Below are 11,977 nucleotides of genomic sequence, written 5' to 3'. Positions count from 1 at the left end.
CTCTGTAACCCCCTCCAATTCCAGCTCCTTGACCATCCCCCGATTCCCACCATCAGGGGCAGTGCCTTCAGCTACCTGAGCCCTGAGCTCAGGAACACCCCCGCCTGAACCTTTCTGCCTCTCTCTCTCTCCCACTTTCTGTTAAGGGTACCCTTGGCCTCTGACCCAACTCCTGTGCACAGTATTTGGCAGGGCCGTCTAATTTTGTTTGATAAACCCGACGAAGCACCGCGTAATCATTTGCAAGCTGAAAGGTCCGATGTATGCACGTATTTTATGTATATATGCAAGTTATTGTTGAGGAGTGGACATCATCAGGAGCTTATTTGCATATGTGCAATTTTGTGCCAAGTTCTTCAGTTAGCAGACATTTTCCAAAGTCTCTCTGGAGGAAGGGACAATGTGGCCAGTTAGTATTTTGGGATATTGCTTGGAAACAGGCAAGCAGCTCCAATACACAGAGACCCGGCACCAAATGGAGCGACACCGTGATGGGAAACTTTGTTCCCCACAGCACAGTAGGTATCGAAGCAAGAATAACTATTGCTGGGGCCTGGAATCATCAACAGCAAAACGATCAGTGCCCCGACAGTGATAATCTGCAGCGGAGAGGAGGTACTGCACTGAATGGACACTGGGGAAACCCTCATACTGGGCTCAGCAGCTCACCTCAAACACCAGAGTGATGGTCACAAAATCCACGGCCAAAGCTCAATGTGGAATTGAGGAATCTTTGCACTGTCGGAGGGTCAGTGCTGAGGAAGTTGCACTGTCAGAGGGTCAGTGCTGAGGGAGTGCTGCACTGTCGGAGGGTCAGTGCTGAAGGAGTGCCGCACTGCCGCAGAGGCCATTTTTCATTAAACTGATGTCCTGCCAAAGTGAGCTGGGCAAATGTGAGGACTGCAGATGATGGAAATCAGAGTCTAGATTAGAGTGGAGCTGGAAAAGCACAGCCGGTCAGGCAGCATCCGAGGAGCAGGAAAATCGACATTTTGGGCAAATGCAAAGTCCCCAGGTCAACATGAACGATCCCGTGGCCACCATTACAGTTGGGGTCCCTCTCTGGAATCCAGGATAATGTTTAACCCTTGAATTGACATCAATCAAAATAGATCTTTTAGTCATGGTAACATTGCCTCTTGTGGGATCTTGCTGAGCTCAAACTGTCTGCTCATATCACTACCGTGGACACATATCTCAATGCCTCCTGAAGAGGTGCCCTGGAATTGCGCCTGTTGCTACAGAAATGTAGGCCCTCTAGTAACAGAAGAATCCTCAGAAGAACTTGAATTAATCTTCTATGTGGGGTCAAGCCATCACAATATCGCACCCAACACCTTGTCATCGAGCAGAAAGGTTTACATAGCGCAGAGAACAGGACCTGCAGACCATCGGGTTTGTACTGCTCAGAAACAACCAACCAACCGAACCCCATTTTCCAGTTTTCCTGTTTGGAATGGTCAGTGTTGTCCATTCCGTCCCTTCTCTGCAACTCCCTGACTTCTCTCCTGCTTCCCACTCTCCCCACCATCATCTTCAGCTCCCTGACTCAAGATGGGAAAAGTTGCGTCACTCCCAAAAACTGACTCGAATCTGACCCAGGATTGGCAGAGGGGGGGCTCTCAGCCCTTGGACTCTTGTATCAACAACTTGGAAGCATCACCGAGTTCCCATTTTGAAGAGCAGACGTGGGAAAACATGGGCGGGAGGTTGGGATGGCTGGGTGTGGGTGCGTGTAGTCAAAATGAGGGCCAACAAGAGAGGGGATGAGAAAGGATGGATAAGGGCACTTCCTCTAAACATAGAAAACATAAACCAAACTGGATTTCATGAGTTAACATCAAGGATCTTGATTTCATTTTTTTGCAGCTCCATTAAACAGACATTTTTGACCATGTTGCCTGTTTGGTAGTTGCGGCAACTTGTTGCCATGGTAATGAGTGGGCTCCAATGGTTTAGTTGCTAAGAGACCAACACTGTAGATGAGTAATAAACATTAAAAAAAAGTTAGAATTCTTCACTTGGCGTAGGGGTGGGCGGCAAGGAAAGGGTACACTGTGCTTTGCCTTTTCAAGACATGAAGGCAAAAAAAAACCCATCGTATCACTCCCTCCGAGGCTGGGAAATTCAGAAAATGGAGCACACACTCGTTCAGAACCTGCGTCCGCATCGATGGGTTTCCTTTGACGTCACAGGGCCACCATAGCAACATCCATTTGCATTTGGATAGCACCTTTTTAACATGGCAGAAACCAAGCCGAAGCACCTCACACGAATCGGTCATCCGACAGTACAATCCCCGGACACATACGGAAATATGAGGGACTGGGCGGCCAAGAAATCTCAGTCAGATCAGTCGGTTTTAGGGGGTGTCTTAAAGAAGACAGAGAGACAGACAGGCAGAGAGAAAGAGAGATGGTGTGTAAGATAGAAGGACAGACAGACAGAGATAGAGAAACGGTGTGTGAGAGAGAAGGATAGACAAACAGACAGAGATAGAGAGACGGTGTGTGAGGGAGGACAGACAGAGATAGAGAGACAGTGTGTGAGGGAGGACAGACAGAGATAGAAAGACGGTGTGTGAGACAGAAGGATAGACAGACAGACAGAGAGAAAGAGAGACAGTGTGTGAGATAGAAGGACAGACAGACAGACAGACAGAGATAGCGAGTCAGGTGGAGAGGGTTTAGGAAGGAAGTTCCTGAGCCCAGGCAGCTGAAGGCACGGCCCCCAATGTTGGAGTGATGGGAATTGGGGGATGGTCAAGGGGCTGGAATTGGAGGAACACAAATCTAGGAAATCCTGACAAGTTCATAAACAATCAGATTGTCAAACTGCGGCTGAGTGGCACTGAACTGCTTAAGTGTCTCTGTCTTCCAAAGCAACATGTCCACATTCTAACCCAAGTTCACTTTTATCAATGCCTGTACATTATTATGTCTGATTCCACCCTCTCTGATTCATCCATAGCAGCATAATTGCCACTCCATGTCCCCTTTACTTCTCTGCAATTACCAAGCACGTTCCCATGTCTAGTCAAGGGTCAGTGCTGAGGGAGGGCTGGTGCTGAGGGAGAGGGCACTGTTGGAGGGTTGGCACTGAGGTAATGCTGCTCTGTAATGAACCCAATGCTGTATCTAATGCCTGGGAGTGTTTGATGGGGCCAGTGTTAAGAAAGCTTTACCTCGAGTTTAAGAGAGTATCAAACCCTATGCTGTCTCTGTGCTGGAGGTTTTTGATGGGGATAGTGTAGAGAGAGCTTTATTTTCTGTTTAAATGTGTAGACAGGGCTATATCACTGTATCTAATAACTGTGTGCTGTTCCTGTCCCGGGAGAGAATGGAGCAGATTTATTTCCTGAAAACTCTGCCCGTTTACAATCTTTACACAGACAGGCACTGTTTTTGGTCAGGGATTTGCAGGAAAACCAGCCACAGCTGGAAATTGAAACAGGTCTGTAGGTGTCAGACCCCATATTTCCAAATCCACAGTAATCCAATCGGATCCACAGCAGCTCCTCAATGCAGGAAGCCCTCTTCAGTGAAGTCAGGGGTACAGTTCCCAGTTTTCAGTCATTGCGTTCTGCTCTCAATCCTCTGAATCCTCAGTTTGTCACAGCTCAGTAACCTGACCTTCTCAGCAACTCCTCACCCTCCCCCAGCCTCGACATTAAACTCTCATTGCAAGGCCATTGACTCTGGGTAGCTCCCTATGTCCACTGCAGCACAATAATGCAGGCGGACACAGCAGTGTAATATCGAGGGAGAGCAGCACTGCCAATGGCGCTTTTTGGCATTTGAGATGCTAGTCCTGCCTAGTCAGCCAGCAAGGTCTAAAAGGAGGTTGAGGGCTGTGGGGGAGTACTCCTCAGCATACTGGCCAATATTCATCTCACAAATACCATCAATGAAAACATATTGATCTGGTCACTCTCTGATTGCTGTCTGTGGGATCTTGCTTTGTTCCAACTAGCTGCTGCGTTTCCCCCAGCTGCAACAATGACCACATTTCATTGACCACGATGTGCTTCAGGGTGTCTGGAGGATGTGAATGGCGCTGCTGAAATGCAGAGTCTTCTCTATTTTTTTTGCCAGGGTTGGAGTTCACATGAAGCTGGTCGTGCCCATGTCTCAGGGGGTCAGGTATGTTCTAATAAGTGATAGATTAGTATCAGCTGTTTTTTAAAATGTATTCATCTGTGGGATGTGGATATCACTGGCTGGCCAGTATTTATTACCCATTCCTAGTTGTCCTTGCCTTCTTGAACAGCTGCAATTCAATGTCCCTTAGGGAGGGAATTCCAGGATTCTGACCCAGCCACACTGAAGGAACGGCGATATATTTCCAAGTCAGGATGGTGAGGGGCTTGGAGGGTCATCTGTGGGATGTGGATATCACTGGCTGGCCAGTATTAATTACCCATTCCTAGTTGTCCTTGCCTTCTTGAACACTGCAATCCAATGTCCCTTTGGGAGGGAATTCCAGGATTCTGACCCAGCCACACTGAAGGAACGGCGATATATTTCCAAGTCAGGATGGTGAGGGGCTTGGAGGGGAACTTGCCCTTAAATAGCTCTTAACCACCGATCTGCAGGATTGTCACAAGATATCTCCCACATGCCAGGGGGTTAGGGAAAGAGGTAGACTATTAACAGCTTAGATCTGAAGATTGTAGCCTCTCACGGGCGCAAGCTTCCCATTTAATGCCTGGAAACACAACTGTGTGCTCCCTGGTCATTAGAGTAATGTTATCAATCCAGAACAAAGGTCTGACCATGACACTCTCCCAGGTAATATCTTGACCCTCAGATGAAGTGTTGAATGAAACATTGATGTTCAAGAGTCACCTCGTTTTCAGCTCTCTCTCTCTCTCATAATTATTGAAGTCTTCACTGAGGTGATTCCCAGACTCTCCCAGTTTGGGTTAGATCCCAGGTAGAGTGGCTGCTCTCACAACTCACCACAACTGCTCGTGCGGCAGGCTGACCAGCCAGATTGATTCAGCCTCAAATGGACTGGCAACAATTCGGCAATTACAGGACGGCGGGGGTGGGACCAGTTCAACGGGACTCTCTCTGTCTCTGTCTCGAGATGCTGCCAGAGAGAAGCCATACAAACAAGAACCTTACAATGAGAGGAGCAGCACGAAAGGCGAGACTCGAGTCAATGCAGGTCTGTCACAACAGATGGTGGCACAGTTATAGGACCCTGCTACATGTCAGGATGAGATGTGCCAAAATCATTCATCTCAGCAGTTAGGTACAGAGCGTTTATAAGAACCATGGGGACACCATCTAGTGAGTTAAGTCCATCTATCAATTTCTCCTGCACAGTATCATGTACACTCCATCATCACTGACTCTGCAACCCCACCCCACCCCAACTTAACACAGCCCAGTTTACACACATCCCCCTCCCTCAGTCACTGTGTAATCTCTCCACACACCAGGTCTTTCCATAGGTTGCAGGATCAAGGCTGAGTCAGGACCTTTTACAGAAATAGCTTTTTCAGTCATTTGCTCATTTTATTTTGCGAGGTGGGCGTGTGAGTGGGAACAAGATTGTCATTCGAGTTACAGAGTCACGATAGAACAGAAGGAGGCCACTCAGCCTGTGGAATCCAGGCCAGCCCTGCATATACCACTCCAGTCAGTCCCATCCCCCATTCTCTCAATATTCTGCAAGTTGTTTTTTTTTCCTTTAAAAGTGTGTCAATCCAATTTCCTATACAAATCAAGTCTGCATCCAATTCCACTACCCTCACAGGCAGCAAGTTCCTGTTCATTATCACTTGGAGAATAGGAACAGCATAGAGTCATAGAGATGTACAGCATGGAAACAGACCCTTTGGTCCAACCTGTCCATGCCGGTAGGCCATTCAGCCCATTAAGCCTTCCCTGCCACTCGATATGATCGTGGCTGACTGAACAATTCAATACTCATGAAGGGCTTTTGCTCGAAACGTTGATTTTCCTGCTCCTCGGATGCTGCCTGACCTGCTGTGCTTTCCCAGCACCACTCTAATCTTGACTCTAATCTCCATCATCTGTGTACTCACTTTCGCCTGAACAATTCAATGCCTTTTCCCCATCCCACCTCCACGACCCTGGCCGCCAATGGGCATCAGAAATCTCTGCCTTAGATAGACACGAAGCCTGAGCCCTCACAGCTTCGACATTCTCGGGGGAGAATGATCTCTCCTGATCACGGAGCTCAGGGACATCCCTTGGGGTTTGAAGGGGGTATTCCCTGGTCCAGAAATGTCCACCTGGAGAAACAGCTGACCTGGACCTCCTCTGTCCATGCCATTTAATTATTTTGTCCGTTTTGATGGGATCACCCCTCATGCTGTGAAAGTAGAGGGAACACTGGATCAGCTTGTCCGATCTCTCTCCACAGGACAGTCCCACCATCCTGGGAACAGGGCTGGGGAACCTTCCATGCGCCCACCCCCCCGACGGTGGCAATAATTTCTCTCTCTTGAAAGAGAGAAGGATACCAGAACTAAACAGTGACCCTCCAGCTGGGGTCAAATCCATCTCCTGTATCATCGAAGCAAGACGTGATTCCTCCAGGACTCCAATCTTCTTAATGAGGATGTTTCCAGGGTAAGTAGGCCTGAGTTATAGGGAGAGGTTGGCCAGGATTGGACTTTATTCCTTGGAACATAGGAGAGGCAGGGGCGACCTTATTGAAGTCTATAAAACCATGAGGGGCATCGGTAGGATGAATGCATACAGTCCTTTTTCTCCCGCACTGGGGAATTGAAAACTAGAGGGCACAGGTTTAAGGTGAGAGGGGAAACGTTTAGGAAAGACCTGAGGGGCAACTTCTTCATTCAGAGAGTGGTGTGTGTATGGACTGGGCTGCTGGAGAAAGTGGTAAAATAGCAACATTTAAAAAACATCAAGATAGGTACATGGATGGGAAGGGTTTGAGGGAAATGGACCAAAGGCAGATAATTGGAACTAGCTGAGTGGGCACCATGGTCAGCATGGACCAGTTTAAGCTGAAGGACCTGTTTCCATGCTGTATTACTCTGTGACTCTACTGTATGTGATAAACACTAACACCCCATTAGTCTGCTGAATATCTTGCAGCACCTGAATGTTTGCCTTCAATGACAAGGAGGCCTCAGTCTGTTTGTAATCAAACTATACAACCAATGATGTACAGCTAGTGCCTAAGTATTGACCCTTGCAGTACCCCAGTAGTTGATTTATTATTGTTACATGCACCTATGTGCAGTGAAAAGTTTTGTTTTGCGAGCAGTACAGGCAGATCATACCCTACGAGGACATAGAGATCATGGGGTGCTTTGACAGAGTGAGGCATACCTGGAACATGTGGATAATAAGGATACCTACATCAGGTTCCTACTTAGCAACAACAACTCTGCCTTCAACAATATAATCCAAACCAAACGAATCTCAAAACTCCGAGATTCTAGGGCCCGGGTCTGCCCTCTGCAACTGGGATCTCCAGCTTCCTGATTCACAAACCACCATGAGTGAAGACAGATAGCCCCAACCTGCTAACCTGAGAATGACCAATTTATTCTTATTCTCTGTCTAACATACAGAAAATGATCATTAATCCTTGCCAGTACATTAATTTCTATGCCATGTATTTTCATTTTTCTAACCAGTCTCCTGTGGTACTTTTATGAAAATTTAAGTAGACCACATCCATCGACTCTTGGAGGCTGAGGGGTGACCTGATAGAGGTTTATAAAATCATGAGGGGCATGGATAGGGTGAATGGCCAAGGTCTTTTCCCTGGGATAAGGGAGTCCAAAACTAGAGGGCATATGTTTAAGGTGAGAGGAGAAAGATTTAAAAGGGACCTGAAGGACACCTTTTATCACACAGAGGGTGGTGTGTGTATGGAATGAGCTGCCACAGGAAGTGGTGGAGGCTGGTACAATTACAGCATTTCAAAGGCATCTGGATGGGTATATGAACAGGAAGGGTTTAGAGGGATATGGGCCACGTGGTGGAAGATGGGACTAGCTCAGATTGAGATGTCTGGTCACCCTGGATGAGTTGGGCTGAAGGGTCTGTTTCCGTGTTGGTATAACTCCATAAGTTTGTCAAACGTGGATTCCCATTTGCAAACTCATGTTGAATCTGCCCATTCAGATCACTATCTACAAGGTGTCTACTTATCCCATCCTTCAACACTCTGGAATGTACACATGCCAACTCCCAGGGATTTTGGCCCCATTAATTTCCATTACAATCCTTTGAACAATACTCATTTCCTTCAACTCTTCATTCTCCTCAGCCACATGGATCTTTGGACCTGAGAGATTTCTGGTATCTTCCTCAATGAAAATAGACATATTGTAATCATTTAACTTCCTGCCATTTCTCTATTCCCTTTTATAAATTCCTCTGAATCTGCCCGGGATAGACCGGCATTCATTTCAGCCAAATGTTTACCATAAGACATCGGATGGCCATTCAGCCCATCGAGTCTGCTCTGCCACTGAATCATGGCTGATGAGTTTCTCAATCACATTCTCTCCCTTTCTCCCCATAACCCTTAATCCCCTTGATACTCAAGACCCTATCTATCTCCGTCTTAAATATACTCAGCGACTGGCCTCCACAGCCTGCTGTGGCAGTGAATTCCATCGATTCCCCACTCTCTGGCTGAAGACGTTTCTCTTTATCTCCATTCTAAAAGGACTTCCCTTTACTCTAAGGCTATGCCCTCGGGTCCTATCTCTTCTACCGATGGAAATATCTTTCCAACATCTACTCTGTCCAGGCTATTCAGTATTCTGTATGTTTCAATTAGATCCCCCACTCATCCTTCTAAACTCCATCAAATATAGACCTAGAATCCTCAAACATTCCTCAGATGTTAAGCTTTTCATTCCTGGGGCCATTCTCGTGAATCTCCGCTGAACACGCTCCAGGGCCATTACATTCTTCCTGAGACACGGGGCCCAAAACTGCACACAATACTCCAAATGTGGTCTGACCAGAGCCTTATAGAGCTCAGAAATACATCCCTGCTTTTATACTCAAATCCTCTCAAAATAAATGCCATGATTGCATTTGACTTCCTAACTACTGCATCAAGATTTACCTTGAGAGAATCCTGGACTAGGACTCCCCAAGTCTCTTTGCACTTCAGATTTCTGAATTTTCTCCCCATTTCGAAAACAGTCCATGCCTCTATTCTTCCCACCAAAGTACATGACCTCACAATTTCCCACATTGTATTCCATCTGCCACTTCTTTGCCCACTTTCCTAACCTGTCCAGATCCTTTTGCAGCCTCCCTGCCTCCTTAATGCTACCTGTCCCTCTACCTATCTTTGTATCATCTGCAAACTTCACCAGAATGCTCTCAGTTCCTTCATCCAGATCATTAATATATAAAGTGAAAAGTTGTGGTTCCAACACTGACCTTCGTGGAACATCACTTGTCACCAGCTGCTATCCTGAGAAGGAGCCTTTTATCCCGACTCTCTGCTTCCTGCTAGACAAGCCAAGCTTCAATCCATGCTAGCACCTTGCCTCTGACACCCTGGGGCCCTTATCTTACTCAGCAACCTCCTGTGCGGCAGCTTGTCAAAGGCTTTCCCGAAGTCCAGGTCGGTAACATCCATTGGCTCTCCTTGGCCTACCTTGCTCAAAGAACTTGAACAGATTTGTCAGGCATGGCCTCCCCTTGATGAAGCCATGCTGATTTTTCCCTACTCTACCATACACTTCCAAAATATTCAGGAATCTTATCTTTCACAATGGGTTCCAGGATCTTACCCACGACTGAGGTTAGGTTAATTGATCTGTAATTTTCTATCTTTTGTATTACTCCCTTTTTAAACAGTGGTGTCATGTTAGTGAGTTTCCAATCCTCTGAGATCCTCCCTGATTCTAGTGATTCCTGAAGATCACCACTAACGCCTCCACTATCTCAACAGCTATCTCCCTTCGAAATCCCGGATGCAGTCTATTTGGTCCAGGTAATTTATCCATCTTCAGGCTATTCAGTTTATCTAGTACCTTCTCCTTGGAAAGGGCCACCATACTTAGGTCTTCCCCAACACTCTCTTGAATTTTTGGGATATTACTCGTGTCTTCCACCGTGAAGACAGACACCAAGTAATTATTCAGTTGCTCAGCTATTTCCTTGTCCCCCACTACTATTTCTCCAGCATCATTTTCCAGCGGCCCAATGGCCACTTTTGCCCCTTATATATCCAAAGAAAGTCTTACAGTCTTCCATTATATTACTGGCTGGCGTACCCTCGTTTAATCTTCTCCCTCCTTATTTCTTTTTTTGTTGTCCTGTATTGGTCTTTGTAAGCTTCCCAATCCTCCGGTTTCCCACTGCCCTTCCCAACATTATATGCTTTCTCTTTTGCTTTGATGCTATCCCTGCCTTCCCTGGTCAGCCATGGTTGCCTCATCCTCCCTGTACCACGCTTCTTTTCCCTCGGGATGAATCTCTGCTGTGTCTCCTGAGTTACTCCCAGAAACTCCTGCCATTGCTGTCCCACTGTCTTTCCTGCTCGGATCCTCTCCCAGTCAGTCCTACCCAGCTCCTCCCTCGTGCTTCTCTCATTGCCTTTATTCAGCTGCAACACTGTTACCTCAGATTCTATCTTCTCCCTCTCAAACTGCAGAGTAAATTCGATCATATTGTGATCACTGTCTCTTAAAGGTTCCTTCATTGACGCTCCCTTACCACGTCTGCCTCAATGCACAACACTAAATCCAGTGTTTGAGAGCGTGGTGCTGGAAAAGCACAGCCTGTCAGGCAGCATCCCATGGAACAGGAGAGTCGACGTTTCGGGCATAAGCTCTTCATCAGGAATGAAGCTTTCTCCCACTAAATCCAGTATGGCCTGTTCCCTCGTGGGCTCCACCACAAGCTGCTCCAAAAGGCCGTCTGGAAGACATTCCACAAATTCCTTTTCTTGCAATGCACCACCAACCTGATGTTCCCAGCCCACCTGCAGATCGAAGTTCCCCGTGATCACTGTGACTTTGCCTTTCCTATACACCTTTTCTATCTCCTGAGGTATCTTGAGCCCCAGCTCCTGACTACTGTTTGGAGGCCTGTACATAACTCCAACTATGGTTTTATCATCGTGCGGTTCCTCAATGCTACCCCACAGATTCTCCACCATCTGACCCCACTGGGTTTCCTTTTTGTACACAGAAGCTTTTTTACAGTCCAGTTTTTTCTAGAGCATATTTACGTTCTATTCTCCCTTTCCTTACTAATTTCTTGGTCCTCTTTGTTTCTTTGTTAGCTACAATTGACCTTGTTTGAGTATCTGCACTGTGAAGTCATGTACAGCTGCTGTTCTTAAGGACTGTCCATTGTTTATACTGTCATACCTTTCAATGTATTTTCCTAATCCACCTCGGCCAATCAGTGCTTTAAAGAACTGTGGATGATGTAAATCAGAAACAAAAACTAAAAGTGCTGGAAAAGCTCAGCAGGTCTGGCAGCATTTGTGGATCGGATCCAAAACGTTGACCCTCACCCGACACAAAACGTTAACTCTGATTTCTCTTCACAGATGCTGCCAGACCTGCTGAGCTTTTCCAGTGCTTTGTATGTTCCCTTATTGAAATACAACTGTACAAGCTTTTGGTGAGGCCACATTTAGAATATTGCGGGCAGTTCTGGTCACCGTACTACAGAAAGAGTATTATTAAACTAGAAAGAGTGCAGCAAAGATTTACTAGGATGCTGCCTGGAGTGGAAGGTTTGCATTATAAGGAGAGGCTGGATAGGCTGAGACATGTTTCCCTGGAACCTGAGGTGTGAAGGGTGATCTAATAGAGATTTATAAAATCATCAGAGACATGGATAAGGTATATAGTCAACAGCTTTTCCCCGTGGTAAGGGAGTCTAAAACTAGAGGACATAGGTTGAAGTTGAGAGGGGAGATATACAAAATGGTCCAGAGGGACAATTGTTTCACACAGAGGGTGGTGAGTGTC

This window comes from Chiloscyllium plagiosum, chromosome 48 (assembly GCF_004010195.1).
Source record: "Chiloscyllium plagiosum isolate BGI_BamShark_2017 chromosome 48, ASM401019v2, whole genome shotgun sequence".
NCBI lineage: Eukaryota > Metazoa > Chordata > Chondrichthyes > Orectolobiformes > Hemiscylliidae > Chiloscyllium > Chiloscyllium plagiosum.
This window is presented reverse-complemented; position numbering follows the sequence as displayed.